Source organism: Nematolebias whitei, chromosome 11 (genome assembly GCF_014905685.2).
Source record: "Nematolebias whitei isolate Nwh7 chromosome 11, NemWhi1, whole genome shotgun sequence".
Taxonomy (NCBI): domain Eukaryota; kingdom Metazoa; phylum Chordata; class Actinopteri; order Cyprinodontiformes; family Rivulidae; genus Nematolebias; species Nematolebias whitei.
In genome coordinates this window covers 16,882,044-16,893,838 of record NC_056508.1, presented here as the reverse complement: position 1 = coordinate 16,893,838, position 11,795 = coordinate 16,882,044, and the positions used below count along the sequence as shown (strand labels likewise).

The 11,795-nt window shown below is 42.8% G+C and overlaps 2 pseudogenes; one reads left to right on the top strand and one right to left on the bottom strand.

Moving 5' to 3' along the window:
* Positions 1-564: 564 nt before the first annotated feature.
* LOC119416642 lies at positions 565-9,600 on the bottom strand (annotated as a pseudogene).
* Positions 9,601-10,649: 1,049 nt separating this feature from the next.
* LOC119416641 lies at positions 10,650-11,234 on the top strand (annotated as a pseudogene).
* The last annotated feature ends 561 nt before the right edge of the window (positions 11,235-11,795 follow it).

Genomic DNA, 11,795 nt, shown 5'->3' with positions numbered 1-11,795 from the left:
CGTGTTGCTAATAACCACGTTTACCTATTACATGACACAAAGGCATGCCATATAACTCGAGTGCCATCTAGCTGCTGAAAACGGTATCTCAGCCAAAAATTGGTTTATAAATATGGGGAAAATATAAGTCACTTCGGCCTATAAGTCGCAGGGCATGCAAATTATGCAATAAAAAAGCAACTTATACAGCAAAAAATACGGTAACCCTGATGTATACTATATCCAAACCCAATATTAAAATACTCATTAGGAAGTAGGATGCACTTGTGTATTTTCTAATGCTTTGAGATCTTTAAATATCAGCATACAGAGTCCGATCTGTAACACTTGCCAAACATTGAGTAGTTTTCTCATGTTGCATAAAGCTGCTTGGACCTGATCTGATGATATGAGAACGTTGCTGCACCTAAAAATAAATAACGGGACTGAATGTTGGACGTTGCTGCTCCTAAACATTTTTTATTTTTTAAGAATGCTGGTTTTGCAAGGCGACTGTTACTTGGACTGCAGCAATATTTCGACTGGCCGTGATCTGTCCTGTGGCAGTCGGAGGGGTCAGAGTCTTCACCAGTATCTTATCTTCTCACAGTCCTCCAACATTTCAAACACGTCTTCACTGAAGTCATTGTATTTAAGGCTGGAAAACAAAGAAAAACAAATATTAGGTCATTGATATTTTTCTTGTAGAGAGTTGATTAACAAATGAAGAAAACTTCTAGTTAAAGGCCTAATATTCCTTGAAGGAGTGCAGATCATCTGCTGCTTTCAGTGCACGAGTGTTACATGAAGATCACTGGGTGATGAGAAGAGAGGGCGTTCTAGCTGTTTTGGTCAAACCTTATAAATTATGTGAGCTCATGGGATATTACGAGCTCTAAAAAGATGTTCGTGTGAGATCTATGTGTTGGGAATGATACTACACCATGTTTGAACTGTACAATTCACAGTTATGGACATTTTTTCCGTCTTCACTGAAGTTGTCTATCAGCTTGACTGGCAGCTGAAGTCCATCCAATATTCACTCTCTGAAAGCTTCGTTAAAATTCATCCAAGTGATATATTTTGCTAACAGTTTAGCAAAAAGGACAAAAACATAATCTCCCTTCCCTGTGCAGCAGCAGCAGGCGATGAAGAGAATGGGGCTTACTCCATCTCCATGATGTGCTTGTCCCGCATCACTTGAACAATCAGCGGGACGGAGGCATCGGTCAGAGACTTGTTCCTCAGCTCCAGGTGCTTCAGAGTTTTACTGCCTCTCACAGCAGCACACAAGTCCTCATCGCAGGCGTCCGTCAAATGAGTCATTCTCACACTGACGGGCAGAGGTTTCCATGGAAAACACCTTGATGGATCAGGCGATTTATGTTATCAGAGTTCTTTTGTTTCCCGTCAACTCACTCCAGTTCCTCCAACAAGCAGCTGGGATGTGCGACGGCGTCCCAAAGGTGTTTAACGCCGTCGTCTCCAACTTCATTGAGGCCTACGAGCAGAGACTTGATTTGACAAGTCCCAGTTGTCAGCAATGAGCCCAGCTCCTTGAAGACAGGGTCAGCTCACATCGAGTCAAGCTGCAGGACAACACAGCAGTGTGTGGTTTGATCTCAGTATTTGAGAAATCTGGTACTTTATTCCTTTAAGGCATTTTATTGTTCTTACCAGAGACTTTCTATGGGCCAGCCGGGTCGACTCAGGTCTTGGCAAATCATCAGCGCCCCCTCCTGCCCCACATCGTTCAGCGACAGATTGAGCTCTGACAGGGAGCATTGCTCTGACATGAAGGCCTCCTTCACATGGGAGCAGCACGCACTCGTTAACTCACATTCAAATAATCTACAATATGAGATGAAACGCAGAAAAATAAAAGACCACTGTTGCACAATCCAGTCATTGCAGCTCATGCAGCCCAAACCACTCATTCTGACAAAGTTGGGACATAGTGTCAGAGGTAAATCAACAAAAAAATGCATGCTATGAAAACTTTATTATCTAATGTTTTATTCACAGTGGAACATAGAAAACACAGTAAAGGTTGTAACATAATAAAGGGTAATTTTAAATTTGATGGCAGTAACTTCTCAAAATGAACAGGAGGTGTCTAGATCTGTAAAAGCACCATTAAGGCCTGTCACGATAACAAATTTTGCTGGGCGATTAATTGCCTCAGAAATTAGCGATAAACGATAATATTGTTTGAAATTTTACATCCATCCATTTTCTTTACCCGTTTATTCCATTTTGCGTCACGGGGGGCGCCGGTGCCCATGTCCATCAATCACTGTGCGAGGGGTGGGGTACACCCTGGACGGGTCGCAAGTCCATCACAGGGACACATAGAGACAAACGAGACAAACAACCATTCACTCTCTCACTCACACCCAGAGACAATTTAGAGTTACCAATCAGCCTAACATGCATGTTTTTGGTCTGTGGGAGGAAACCGGAGTACCCGGAGAAAACCCACGCATGCACGGAGAGAACATGCAAACTCCACCCAGAAGGCCCCTGGACTGGGTTTGAACCAAGGACCCGCTCGCTAAGAGGCAGCAGCTCTACCAGTTGCGCCACCGTGCTGCTGAAATTTTACAATAATTACTAATTATTGTCAATTTGAAGAAGAAATGGTGGTTAATTTGTTTTGGTGTAGTACCTTTTTTGACCACTGGATGGCAGTATAAGACCGTTTGAACTGAAGGATGGCTAGTGAGGGAGGAGCAGTGTGTCTCTAAGAAAAATGGGAGGGAGGCCCCTTGACGTGACATGGGCCATTTCTCCTTCCTTTTTTTCAGTTCTCAAAATGGTGGACGCTCGGTGTGATTTGAGCTATTTAGCATAGCATTTTTCACAAAAAGCTTTTAATTAAAAAATCAGTAAACAAGTTTGCAGCTTCTGTTGCAGAGAAAAACAACTTTTTAGACGAAGGCACGGGTTTCAACCATGAACCATGAATTTTGGAGCTTCGACAAGACAGAGTTTTTTTTTCCCATTGTCGGCCTGTTAGCTTAGCTCGTAGCTTAGCTTCTCAGCTTAGCTGCTTTTAACGATCCAAAAACGCAATTTTGGACGGTTCAACCAGATTTTAAAGAGAAAATAGAAAGGGAGGGGTCAGTGAAGAACACTGGAGTTGAACCTTTTGTCATCCAGTGTCTTTAGAAAAAAAGAGACATGAAAAATGATAAAGTCAATAAATGAAAATGAGGTAGATATTTTTCATTTATTATGCGATTAATTGATTTATTGTTTATCGCAACAGGGCTAACCATTAATGTAGAACAGTACACAGTAGTCCCTCATTCATCATGAGGGATCTGTACCCTGAAGCCCCGGGATAAGTGAAAAACCACCAAGTAGGAATAGTAGTACAAGTAGTAAGTAGTAGTTTATTTTAGCATATATATATATATATATATATATATATATATATATATATATATATATTAGGTGTTTTAAACTCTTCCCACTCTTGCAATATTCTAAACAATGTTTCTAAACTCTAAACGCTCTAAAAGAGCACCGAGTGTCATGATTTCAGCTCTCTGCCTCCTCTGCTCTTTGCCACTTGCAAGCGTTCTTGGCCACGCCCATTTCTCTGCTCTGCAGGGAGAACAGCTGATCAGCTGCAGCAGGAAGTTTATCCTGCAGTATGGGTTGCACAAAGGTGCAGGAGGTGCTAAATAATTTAAAATCATTTATTTTAAATAAAAAAAATCCATGCCAATCGTGTGGCTTATCCATCAATCAGTCAGTTTTATGTCATGTCCAATCTTATTTTGAAAAACTGCCATAGAGTGAGTCCGCAATACACGAACCACTAAGTAACGAGGGACTACTGTGTACAGGTTTTAAAATGTGCTCCCATCCAGATGACTCTTTAGGAAAGGCCCAGCATATTTTAACAAAACAACACCGAACCACAAACTGATTCAATGCCTAACGTGCTGCCTGCAATCAGACTTCTCAGCAAACCAAAATGTTTGGCACATCATGAAAAAAAAAAAAGACCAGCAAAGCAGGCCCAGGACTGTTGAGCAGCTAGAATCATACGTCACACAAGAATAGGACAACACTCCCCTCCAAAACCTGCAGCAGCTGGTCTCCTCAGTTGGGGGAGTGGTGGTGCAGAAGTTATAGATGGTGGGCTTGTGATCACCGGTTCAAACCCCGGTACCGACAACATCAAAAATGTGGGCAGGGGTAGGTGAAGTACCCACAACAGCCCCCACCCTCATTCGCCCCACTCTGGGCCCATGAGCAAGGCCCTTAACCCCCATCTGCTCCCTAAACAGGTCTCTCTTGAAAATGAGTTCTCGTGGCTCAATGAGACTACCTGGATAAATAAAGGATAAATGAAAAAATTATGGTGTGATGGACGCTCAGCGTCTGTCTTGTAGATGACTCTCAGGATCCATCCATCCATTATCTTTACCCACTTCTTCTTTTTCAGGTCGTGGGGGTCACTGGTGCCATATGCAGCCATCACTGTGTGAGAGGCGGGGAACACCCTGGACAGGTCTCCAGTCCATCACAGGGACACGTAGAGACAAACGAGACAAACAACCATTCACTCTCTCACTCACACCTAGGGACAATTTAGAGTTACCAATCAGTCTAACATGCATGTTTTTGGTCTGCGGGAGGAAACTGGAGTACCTGCAGAAAACCCACGCATGCACAGAGAGAACATGCAAACTCCACCCAGAAAGGCCCCCAGCCGGGATTTGATCTGGCGACTTTCTTGCTGAGCAGCAATAGCTCTACCATGATCCACAGTGCCGCCCTCTCTCAGCAACAACCATGTCAAAATTTACTCCAGTATCTGTAAGACTCACTTTGTTTTAGCTGTTCTTTACGTTTTCTAAGGTCAGTTGGTTGTGGTGGCCATCTTGGATTGCATTGTCTCCAATTGTTAATAAGTCCTAGAGGTAACTTCCTTGAGTGTCTCCTGTCAGTTTCATTGGTTTATGAGAAATTTTACTAACAGACTAAGTTGACTCCAAGTCTCCAAATAGTAAATTGACAGGTCTTAAGCGATGCACAATCTGTTAGTCCCCAGAATATGTGAGAGGACTGTCTCTCAGCTACTACCACATCACATTTTACATCAAAGTTGTCTAAACTAACTGAATTACAGCCATTTTTGTGTTCTTTAAGGTTCAGCTAGCTGCGGCAGCCGCCTTGAATCACACTAACTCAAAAACTAATCAGCGGTAGAAGCACATCTACTAATTACTTTCTGAAGGGTTTTACTAAAATCCATCCAGTGGTTCATGGGAAATTTTGCAAACAGACCAAAACAAGAACACACAACTAGAGGCACAGACACAAACGTAACTAGAGAAACTGCATTTCCTGTGAACATGCCGTGTGAATGCTTATTGTAGAAGAACTTGCTGAAAAACAGCTGGAATTAGCTATAAAAAAATGCTGAAACGTAGCTGAAAAATGTGGCACAAGCGTAAATCAGCAGGGGAAAGCAGAAAGAACACAAAAGTTTAAATGAGTGCAAAAAATGTGGAATTAGCTGAAAAAGCTAATATTAGCATAAAAACAACTGCCGTATTTTCCGACCTAAAGTCACAGTTTCTTTTGCATAATTTACATGCCCTGTGACTTATACACTGAAATGACTTATTTATGTTTTTCTCATATATATATATATATATATATATATATATATATATATATATAAACCAATTTTTGGCTGAGATATAACTGTTTTCATTCATTCTAACTGAAAATATTGAACACTACCATTTTCAGCAGTTAGATGGCATCGAGGTGTATGGCATGCCGTTTTGTCATGTAATAGGTAAAAGCGGCTTTTAATGACACAATCAGCTTACCACAGTCTGCCACCTTCGTCCAGCTCGCCTGGAGCAACAGTCAAATCAGCTTCTTTCTGTTGCGCCGCCCCGACAAAAGGAAGCTGATTTGATCATTGAAGTGTATTTATTAAGTAAAAGTTCAACTGAGACACACATTTACTGTAAGTTTGAGCAAACAAATAATTGTTTCTAAGTGTTAATCTTGTTAAATTCTAGTTAAAGTCCTCTCATGCGTGCTCCCGCAGCTGCCATTTGGCAGCCAATTGATTTTTGGCACAACACCGGCCCACGTGTCCGGGTTGCCAGCGGTGACGCATAATAGATGCAGCTTATACGGTGAAGCAACGTATTTATGGATTTTTCCACTTTATTAGACATATTTGGACTGATGCGACTTATACGGAGGTGCGACGTGTACAGCAGAAAATACGGTAATTAGTAGCTGAAATAACAGAAACTAACTAGAATAAGCTGAAAGAAGCATAACACGTTGAAATTAGCAGAAATAATTTAATCAGGCTGACAGTAGTAGATATTACCATGAAAATTTTGAATTTATATGAAAACAGCTGAAAACAGCTTAAATTAGCGAAAATATGCTAAAAAGCTAGCTGAAAAGGTAGAACAAGCATAAATTATCAGAAGAAAACAGAAAGAACACGTTTGCTGAAAGAGGCAGAAATTATCACAAAAAAGTGGAAATTACCTGAAATTAGCATGAAAACCCTGAAAAGAAGCTAAAAAGGCAGAAAGAAGCTTAAATTACCAAAAGGAAGTGGACAGAGCACATTTTTTTTGCTGAATTTGGCTGACAAAAGATTAAATGAGTACAACAAAGGTGGAATTAGCTGAAAAAGCTAAAATTATCATATACCATACCATACCATACCAATTTATTTATAGAGCACTTAAAACAGCAACAAGGACACCAAAGTGCTGTACAAAAGAAACAAACAAGCACAGCGAACAGGAAAACATAAAATAAAAATATAGATACAAATAGCAGTGGATAATAACTAAATGGAAAACATTGTAGAATACAGATAGGATCAAAACTAATCACACCGTGTCAAAGGCAAGAGAATAAAATTGGGTTTTCAGGCGAGACTTAAAGACTGAGAGTGTGGGAGCCTGCCTGACACGCAGTGGCAACTCATTCCACAGTCTTGGACCTGCAACAGAGAAAGCCCTGTCACCTCTGAGCTTATGACGGGTTTCTGGAACTGAAAGGAGCATCAGGTCTGCTGACCTCAGAGAGCGCGGTGGGACATATGGCTGCAGAAGATCAGTGAGACAGAATGGGGCAGAACTGTTCAGTGATTTAAAAACATACATGAGTATTTTGAACTGGATCCGAAGGTGAATGAGTAGCCAGTGCAGGGAGGCCAAAACTGGAGTAATGCGCTCTCTATCTATAATAGCCGAAATAGCAGAAAAGGCTGAAATTTGCATAAATAAGCTTAAAGGAGCATAACAAGCTGAAATTAGTAGAAAGAAGTCAGATGAAGTACAAAAATGTTGTAGTTGGCATAAAGATCCAGAAACGAGCACAAAAGAACTGAAAAAAAAACCCCAGCTGAAATTAGCTGAAAGCTGAACATTTTTTAAAATTTGCACAAGGAAGCTGAAAGAAGCTGAACCAGAACAAAATGTGAAAGGAGCAGTAAAAGGTTGTGAACAGGTCTAAAGATTTGAAGGATGGAAAATGATCTCAATTCACTGTGAGAGGAAAAAGTGGCTGAAAAGGCTAAATATTTCAAAAAGCTAAAGTTGCACCAAAACCAGAAGTCATAACACCCTTCTTCTGAACGAGATGAACATTTTGGTAGGATTTGTTGAAATGGCACACAAATTGTGGGACGAGAATCGTGCCGAAAAATGTCCAGAAGAAAAATGGATCACAATAGTGTGAACGCTTCATAAACATTCACACAATAATCTGCTTTGGCTTTCAGCAGAGGGCGCTGAATTAAAGTCACACTTACTTTAATCTGTGCAGCTTGCTGCCTTCGAGTCCGGCACAGAGACGTTTGAATGTTTCCTCCTCGAGGTGTGAATGAGAGAGATTCAGCTCCTCCATGACTCTTGCACTGACAGCTGAATCCAGATGGGAAGCAGCTTGTGTTTGGAAGGAGTTGTTTGACAAACTGGGGGACACAAAAACTAAGTTGACAAATGAAGCTATCATGATTTCTTGTCATTTTTCAAAACTTTACTTACACAACTGTGTGTGACAGACCCACAGCTGGAGCCAGGACTTCCCTCTTCTCTTTTGTTATGGTTGTATGGCTCACACTCAACTTGTCCCTTTCACCAAGACGTGTGATGATGTATCTCAGAGCTGCACAGTCCTGGAGACTCAGGTTCCTGTGATAGATGCATGGGTGTGCGGGGGGAGGGCGAATCTCCTTCACTACACTATAGTTTTGAGCTTGATGCAGCAGATGGAAACATTTGTAGTGTTTGTTTTTGTCATATCCTTTCAGCATTTCCTCTGTAAACCAGCTTCTGAAATCCTTGAGCTGACCAGGATCAAACTCCCCCACCAGGACCTCCAGTGACTTGTACTGGTCTGGCTCTGAGAGACCTGACAAAAAGAAGTTTAGGAACTTTGTGGCACCTTTGTGTTTATCCAGCGTCTTTTCCACACCCATGTATTCTGAACCGTCCAGAATAAAGCCAGACCCAAGACAAACTCCTGCACCAGCTGGGAGTGGAAGGAGAAGGAACGAGCCTCCAGCTCTCCTTCTACCTGCAAGAAAGCGTCAACTGTGGTAAGAAATGGATGAAAACCAAATGAGTCCATGTGCTCTGTGGTACAGTTTGAATGTTGGTGAAGAAAGCAGTGAGAAGCCATCCTGCCAAGGGCTAAGACTAACTTTCAGTTACAGTCCCACGTGGGTGAGATTGTCTGGATCAGCTGGGTCAGAATCTCTACAAACAGCTGGGACAGGGCCTCAGGAAGCTTTGCACCTGAATCCACCAGGGACCTATACAGAAAACAGACTGTCCAACAAAACTTTGGAGATGTACAAAAATGATAAAAGCCCAGAATCCTTTCCATTTGCAGAAGTGCTTTGTTGGCTGCAGAGGGGTCAGCGAAGAATCTGTGGAAGAAGGCTTCTCTCTGGGGCTTCAGAAACCCCAAAGCCTCCACACAAGTGCCACTGAGAAACTTCACGTTTCTTGTTCGCCGAGTCGCCACCAGAAAGGCGGCTCGTTTCAGCAGAGACCTACAAAGCAGGCTGACCAGTAAATAGGGTACTGATGCTGCCTGGCTCATGTCTGAGCAGAGGGTGTGAACTGAGAAGTCCAGGCTGTGTCTGTACTCCTCCAGACTGTCAAACACAAACAATGCATCGTCAGGCTTCTCAATAACCCGGAGCATGGAGGCCGGATGAACTGGATGGTGACTGTATTGGAGCAAAGCTTCTAAAGAGAGTTCACCTTCGAGACAATCTATTTCTTTGAACCAGAAGTGGAACACAGATGAGAAGTTGTACAGGTGATCCCCTTTAGCCCAGTCCACCATGATCTTCTGCAGGGCAGTGGTTTGACCTGATCCTTCTGGACCTACAAGAACAACAACCCTGATCCCATCAGACAGAGTGCGATGGACAGCATGGTTGACAGAAGGAGCGTTGGCATCCTGAGCTTCAGTGGTGATGACTGGAATATATTTTATACTGCTGATCACACTAACAGGCAGTTCCCCTCCAAAAAATGTAGATCTGACCTTTGACCCCAGAATACATGTCAGCACAGCAGCTTTGTCCATTCCGGTAATCACTGAGGAGCATACAGAATTAGTGACACATGGTTAAAATACTTCCAGACTAACAGCATGTACTGTATGTCTCCAAATAAATTTCAGTGTAATAAACTTTATGATCCTGCTAATAAATAGCTTTCTGTGCAGGTTTTTGCAGAAGAATAATCTATAATGCAATTTTTAAAAGTACAGACTTTGAAACCAAATTTACAATAAAACACAACAGTGTACACTGTGGGGGTGCTATTTGAGTATGGGATTGGGGGACTGTTGTTATGGGCTGTCCAGTCTCTATACAAGCGGTGCGAGTGTTTGGTTCGCATTGCAGGTAGTATGTCATACTCCTTCAGGGTGGGTGTTGGACTCTGCCAGGGCTGCCTGTTGTCACAGATCCTGTTAATACATTTTATGAAAATAATTTCTCAGTGCAGCCAGGGGGCGGAGGGATTCCAGTTCAGTGGCCTCAGGATTCCATCTCTGCTCTTGGCAAATGATGTGGTCCTGTTGGCATCATTGTGCCGTGATCTTCAGCTCTCACTGGAGCAGTTTGCAGCCGAGTGTGAAATGACTGTGATGAGAATCAGCATCTCCAAATTTGAGGCCATGGTTGTCAACCGGAAAGGTGTGGATCGTTCTATTCAGGTTGAGGGTAAGGTTCTGTTTCAAGTGGAGGAGTTCAAGTATCTCGGGGTTTTGTTCACGAGTGAGGGAAGAATGGAGCAGGAGATTGACAGACAGATTGGTGCAGCGTCTGCAGTATTGCGGACTCTGTGCCAGTCTGTTGTGGTGAAGAGGGAGCTGAACTGTAAAGCAAAGCTCTCTGTTAACCAGTCAGTCTATGCTCCTACACTCACCTATGATCACGAGCTCTGAGTAGTGACCGAAAGAATGAGATCGTGGATACAGGTGGTTGAAATGAGTTTCCTCTGCAGGGTAGCTGGACTCTCCCTTAGAGATAGGGTGAGAAGTTCAGTTATCAGGAGAGACTCGGAGTAGAACCGCGACTCCTCCACATTGAGAGGAGCCAGTTGAGTTGTTTCGTGCATCTTGTAAGGATGCTTCCTGGGCGCCTCCCTAGAGAAGTGCTTAAGCTGCTGCCCCATATCCTCACTTGTCCGCTTTGCCTTTTTATCCTGGCCATTTACTCCTCGGTGCTGCACTGACTCGTTCACTCCTTCATCCTGACCCTTGCTATTCCCATCTTCCTTCTCATTGTGTTTCTCAAGATAACGGTCAACAGGGATTCTGGGCAGCAGCCTCCCTTACTGGGATTATGTGGACAGCAGCTACAGAGGGCTGCATGATGAGACACTACAGAATCCTTATTGTCGGATCAGTGGAAGGGCACTTGGGACTAAAAAGGCTTGACATTTTTTGATGTTGTTGTTTTAGCAAAGACTGAGAACTGAACAAAGAGAAGGACGTGTCATCAGAGACGATCACTGCGGAGAGGGAGCAGGCAGCAGGTCAGGTGTGGGTGGCAGACTGTGAGGGGGAGATTGTGGGCTGCATCTTCCAGGAGAGTGAGACCTGACCAGGCATGAGATGGCAGGCTGGTGATGGGCTGCTGGTACCGCAGGGAGGTCCATACCCATCCAAAGTGGAGGAAACCTTCATCAGCAGCTAGGGGAAGGGACTGATGAAGGAGACAAAGATGAGCATTTGAAGAAAACTAGATAGACGATTCCTGGGATACCCACTCAGTGAGTTTCTTTTACAAAGACTTGTAAGGGAGTGATAGAAGGTCAAACAGAAGGTAAATCGAGTGCACCTATACAGCTCCTTTCTATTTAATAAAAATACTAAAAGTTCTTTACAACACAGCCTGTGCCCTCATTTACCTCCACACACACATTCATCGAGCACTCTACTACACACACATTCATCGAGCACTCTACTATACACACATTCATAGAGCACTCTACTACACACACATTCATACAGCACTATACTAAACACATTCATACAGCACTCTACTATATACACACATTCATAGAGCACTCTACTACACACACATTCATAGAGCACTCTACTACACACACATTCATACAGCACTCTACTACACACATTCAAACAACACTCTACTACACACACATTCAAACAGCACTCTACTACACACACATTCATACAGCACTCTACTACACACACATTCATACAGCACTCTACTTCACAAACATTCATACAGCACTCTACTACACACA